Raw genomic sequence first — 6,400 nt, 5'->3', positions numbered from 1 at the left:
TGTGTTTGACATGTCTGATATATTGCATTAAGCCATGATTTGAACGAATTACACATCTAGCCCTGTAACACAGAAGGGTTGGCTTGACAAATTATAAGCCATAAAGTATGATTGACAGATAGTAGCTATTATTACACAACTTACTAATGCAAATGTAAATCATGTCATAGCCTAATGTAGATAGGCTATAACATGGTAGATGTAGATTCTTTCTTACCTTGATTTTTTCTGTGAAAAGTCTTATTGACCTAGACATCTATTTCAAGTATCTATCATTTCCAATTGACTTATTCTGTTTAAAATATAAATCCTAGAATAGAATAGAACAGAATAGAATAGAAGCTGGAAGAGACCTTGGAGATCTTCTAGTCCAGCCCCCTGCTCAAGCAGGAGAACCTATACCATCTCAGACAAGTACGTATCAGATTCACTTTACCAAATGTTAAGCTTTCCCTATTTTTTTTGTAAACATTTTATTAATTTTCTAATTTTACAATTATAAATACTTAATAAACAACGTGTTGTCTGGGTCCATTGGTAATTCAGTGGTACATATTAACTTTCTCAGTCTAGTTCCAATACTATACCATCCAGTGCTTCCTTGGTCCTCTCTTGTTCTAATGGCATTTTTCCACACTGGACAAATACAATTCTTGTTACTGTTAATACATATACAATTAAATATAGACATCTTCATCACATTTATCTGGTATTATACATAATATAAGGGACGCGGTGGCTCAGTGGGTTAGGACACTGAGCTTGTCGACCAGATGGTCGGCAGTTTGGCGGGTCGAATCCCGAGTGCCGTGTAACAGAGTGAGCGCCTGTTACTTGTCCCAGCTTCTGCCAACCTAGCAGTTTGAAAGCACGTAAAAATGCAAGTAGAAAAATAGGGACCACTACGGTGGGAAGGTAACAGCGTTCCGTGCGCCTTTGGCGTCTAGTCATGCCGGCCACATGACCACGGAGATGTCCTCGGACAAGCGCTGGCTCTTCGGCTTTGAAACGGAGATGAGCACCGGCCCCTAGAGTCGGAAACGACTAGCACGCATGTGCGGGGGAACCTTTACCTTTTACCTTTTTATACATAATATTGATAGTGTCAGTTTATAATATCTTTTCTAGCCAAAACATATCTCAACTGCATTTGCTCTTAAAATCCATTTGTTCAATCAGTATCCTGTTTTTCTCGCTTTTTTAAAAAAAAGTTTTAATTTCCCATCAATGTTCAAAATATCTCTATCACTTATAATTTTCTCATAATATATTGAGGTAACCAAAAGCTTCCCTTATTCAAACCCTTTTGGAATTTTCATATTTCCCAATCTCAGCAAAATATAATTTACGGTAGTTAGAAATCCTATCCTAATTATAATAATACTTTTATTTCTAACAGTAATTTATTTTCTTAACCACATTCAAACATCTGTTTAATAATATAATATCCCATCTCTATCGCTTATAGTTTTCTCATAGTAAGTTATATTTGGGTAACCAAAAGTTTCCCTTGTTCAGACCTTCTTGGCATTTTAATTTTTCCCTTCTCATACCAAAATACAGTATAGTATTCTAGTTGCATATTCTATCTTTCTAGTTATAGTAATACTTTTATTTCTAACAATTATCTATTCTCTTAGCCATCTTCAAACATCTGTTTAATAATATAACGTCCCATCTAATGGGTCAAAACCTCAATCTTACTCTGGCTTTCTTCCTTTGCCAACTAACTTTCCAAGTCAATGCATTTGAGTCCTCAAGTAGTTCTTCCCCTATTTTGTGTATATTGTTTGAAGTAAGAAAGACAATTTGATTAAAGTATTTTTGCAAGAACCCTCAGCCCATTTATATTCATTAAACAGCCTCCCTCCTCCAATTTTCCACAGTTCTCCTGACAGCTTTATCTTCTGTTCAATCAGCTCTTCTTGTGTTCTGAGAACTTGACAAGTAAGATATCTTTTCCATTTCTGGTATTGCTGCATTTTCTGATTCTTAATTTGTCTGAGTCTGACTGTTAGGTGTTCCATCTTTGGATCTGCTTCCTCTAATTTCCCTTCTATTTTCTAGGTTACTGGTTCCTTCTTTGTAGTCATTTTCCAAATTTGTAAGTTAAGATTAGTTTAGATTAGAAAGTTGTTCTTTTATCTCCTTTGCATTGTTTTTAGTCTCATCATGAGCTAAGACAATTGTCTCTTGTATTGATTTCAACATAGAATCAATTTATTTCTGAGATTCATCAACATTTTTTTGTTGGTATGTGAAGCTGGGGGTTTTGGAGACATGTTAGAGATGGTTTTTTACCATTTAAGACTTAAGTGCAGAACACCCTTTTTGTTTTTGTATGTGGTCTTTATAGTCCAATCTATTTTGAGATTTAAAAAGTTTCAATCAATTGTCATTTGAACTACAAATTATCCAGCCAGTCTGTCCGTCCTTAGGCCTCCCCTAAACAATTATAAACAAAGTCCAGGTTTTTCTATCAAGTGAAAAACATATCCTTTCTGTCCAATGAGAAAAGAAACAAGTAAAAGTTATTCATCAATCAAAATTTTACAATCCAAAGTGTTCCTGATCATCATCTCAATCAGTCATGCCTGTTTCTTCTACAGGGGAATAGTTCCACGACACAGTTCTAAAAGTCAATTGGTATTTATATTCATAATCCAAGCAGGCCAATTTCAAATAGTTTATCGTCTCTGCCATGCCGATAAGCAGCCCAAGAGTTGTTGTTTTTTTTCCTTCTCCAGCTGTAGTCTTCAAAAGTGAAATTTTCCAAGTACACCCAAAGTCTTATCTGAGTCTGGGTTTCAAGCCAAATTTCCTTTAAGCATAATAAATTGTAGTGCCATGGTTCACCACTAGATGTCATTAACGCCTTCTTCCAGCTTCAAACTTATATTGCAAGCTTTTCAAGTCTCTTTTCTAAAAAAGTCTCAAAAGCACTTTCTAAAAAAGTCTAAAAAAGCACTTTCTAAAAAAGTCTAAAAAAGACTTTTTCTAAAAAAGTCTCAAAAGCACAGTCCCCAAATTTCAAGGCTATATATCTATAATGATTCCAAATTAATGTTATAATTTTCTCTGTTTTCCCCCAAGCAGTTAGCCGCTTTTTTTTCCTGCGGAAATTCCCTCTCTCATCTGGGAGGATTCTTTGGTTTGGGCGTTTTTTCCAGGAAAAAGTCTTAAAAGTTATAAAGAGAGGATAGAGCCTCACCCAGTTTCATGACGTTGCTCAAAAGTTGGTCATTAGTGCTTATTTCCTTCAGTTGTCAGCAGTTAAGCTTTCCCTATTGATACACAGGAGCCAAATACTGTTTTCTGTAATAGGAATAGACAATATTTGGGGCTGCCATGTGTGGAACTAAGTTAGAAAACAAAGACTCATGTACTCATTTGTGGTAACCTGCACACACAGCCATGCACGTTGACAATGTTGCTCCCTCTCCCAGTAATCCCAATGCAGATGGAGGTACAACCCCATCCCCCATTTGACTTACTTAGCAATAGCACTTAGACTTATATACCGCTTCACACTGCTTTACAGTCCTCTCTGAGCAGTTTACAGAGTCAGCATATTGGCCCCCAACAATTTTGGTCCTCATTTTACCGACCTCGGAAGGATGGAAGGCTGAGTCAACCTTGAGCCGGTGAGAATCAAACTACCAAACTGCAGGAGCTGGCAGTCAGCAAAAGTAGCCTGCAATATTGCATTCTAACCACCGCGCCACCAACATTTATTGCCTGTCATGTTTGGCAAGATGCAGTAACCACGGAATCCTATCATTTCAAAAGCCATTCAGTGTCATAGAGTGACTGAAAGCAGAGTAGTCTGATAGCATTATGCAATGGTTTGTTAAATAAACCACAATTGTTATGTTCATGATAATAAACTGCATAATCCCATGTAAATCAAAATGTATTTGGTTTATGGCTCCTGAACTTTTTACATTGACAGCTTCCTTTAGTATCATCTTAATGTACAGAATTTAGCTAAAAATCCAAGCACGTATGTATGTATGCATGCATCATTTAGCACATTTGCATCACATTCAATAAACACAAAAATATATAAAATGTGAAATTATAAATTTATATTTTTGTCTTCATTTACGACAGCCAGGAAATCAGCAAAGTCTTCATTAAAGGCTCTGTTTTGTCACTGTCACTATATGTTGCATTATTTGTTTTTCAGCCTCACAATTCACCATTGTGATGGTGTTTTGCCCCACTTATAAAAGGGTGCTTGCACGTTTACCATGGCCAGTGCGAATTTGGTTCAGTATTGTCCATATCCAAACACCAAATTAACACAAATTACCAATGAAAATACAGTGAAACTTTGGGAAAAGTAGATTTATTGTAACTAATGTAGCTAAAAGGTTCTTCACACCTTCCTAGAATCTGTCTGTACTTCCTGAAGGGTGTCTTCCTGGAAACCCTGGTTTAAGGTGTTCCCAACAGGTTCTACATGATCCAAATCACACTTTGAACATGGATCACTGCTCAGGGCTTGTGTTTTCATAAGCATTGACCCACAGGTATAAATAATAATAATAAAGTTGGAAGGGAACTTGGAGGTCATCTAGTCCAACCCCCTGCTCAGGCAGGAAACCCTATACCATTTCAGACAAATGGCTGTCCAGTCTCTTCTTAAAAACTTCCAGTGTTGGAGCATTCACAGCTTCTGAAGGCAGGTTGTTCCACTTGTTCTAACTGTCAGGAAGTTTCTCCTTAGTTCTAGGTTGCTTCTCTCCTTGACTAGCTTCCATCCGTTGCTTCTTGTCCTGCCTTTGGGCGCTTTGGAGAATAGCTTGACTCCCTCTTCTTTGTGGCAGCCCCTGAGATATTGGAACACTGCTATCATGTCACCCCTATTCCTTCTCTTCATTAAGTTAGACATACCCAATTCCAGCAACCGTTCCTTATATGTTTTAGCCTCCAGTCCCCTGATCATAGGTTGCCAACTATAATTTAGTTCAATGTCTTGTGTAGTTAGTCTAAAGAACATTGGGTCATACATATCCAAATCCTGATTCAGTTAATTATAGTCAACCTGTTGGACAAATATATCCATTTTTTTCTGGGAAAATCCTACAGAATTAATGTTTTGGTTCATTCAAAGCAAGACTCAGCAACCTGAGTCCTTAGGGTTGCATGGAGGCCTACAAATAACTCCTTTCTTGTAGCCCACAAGCCTCTATTGACCAGAGTTGCCAGAAATTGGGAGTTAAGATTTTTGAGGTGGGAAAAAGAAAAAAAAATACTATCTACCCTACAGTATCATCTTAATTGTCAATAAAGCATAGAAACAGCACTAAGCTCTTGGTATTACCTATTGTATAACTTAGACATTTACAACATTAAATGCAACTCTTGGCCATCAAAATATTGCCTGCTTGCTTAAGGGATCCACAAGACTTACCGAAGTAGCACACAGGTGATTTTAATGCTCTAATTTTAATGAACCAACACTTGATTCTCTTCTCAGATAAAGAGGTCCATACCTTACTCAGCTGCCTGGCGTTATTTAGGCTTAAAGGCTTTAAGGTAGAAAGAGAATGGCTGCAGTTGACTTTCTTTTAGAATAGCAATTTTTAACTTCTCTCTACTCTAAAAGGGTTTTAACTCAGTAACTGAACAAGAAACAGCAGGATTGGATTTTTGTTAATTTACTCAGTACTATTAGAAGCCATCCATGGATGGGGAATTCTCATTGGAAAGCTACCTAGATGAGTGTTCAAGCCAGGTAAAGTCAAGGTTGTTAGTTTAGGTTAGTATAAGAATGGCTCTGATGTATCTTTTTGTGCTTGTGTTCATGTGAATGGGGACTACATTTTAATGTATTTTGTTGTGCTAATCTTAAAATGTATATTACTAGTTTGTTTTGTGAAGCCATAAAAACCAATTATGTATAAGTGTGTTGGAACCTTTCTCTAATGTCAGTTATTATTTGGAAAAAATTATCTTTTTTTTCTATGGCTAGGAAATCCTAGAGTTATACATTAACTGTGAAGCTAAGCAGAGTGGGATTTGGTGAGGAATATTGTGAAATTCTAGGGCTGCAGGCTGGACTAGGAAGCTGTTCTGTTTGGCTAAAAGAAATCATTATCTTTGATTGGTAAAACTTTTTTGTTTCTTGCTTCCTAAAGGTACAAATATCCTGCTTCAATAAATTTAGCAAGTATCTTATCTATGTGACATTCTCAGCCTATTATATTGGCTGGCAGCCTGTAAGAAGGACAATGTGCCTGTTTGATCTTATTTATTCTACTAGATTCAGCTTATATATGTGTGTTCTAATGATAAGATAATTCTGGATAAGTGTTACCAAATGGCAAACTATGCATTGAGGGGTGGTGGATTCTCTGTTAAATTAACAACAGGCTAGATGATTTAAATTGGG

Source organism: Vipera berus (assembly GCF_964194415.1).
Source record: "Vipera berus genome assembly, chromosome: 1".
Classification (NCBI taxonomy): Eukaryota; Metazoa; Chordata; class Lepidosauria; order Squamata; family Viperidae; genus Vipera; species Vipera berus.
The sequence above is the reverse complement of the archived record's forward strand: the minus strand, read 5'-3'. Positions refer to the sequence as shown.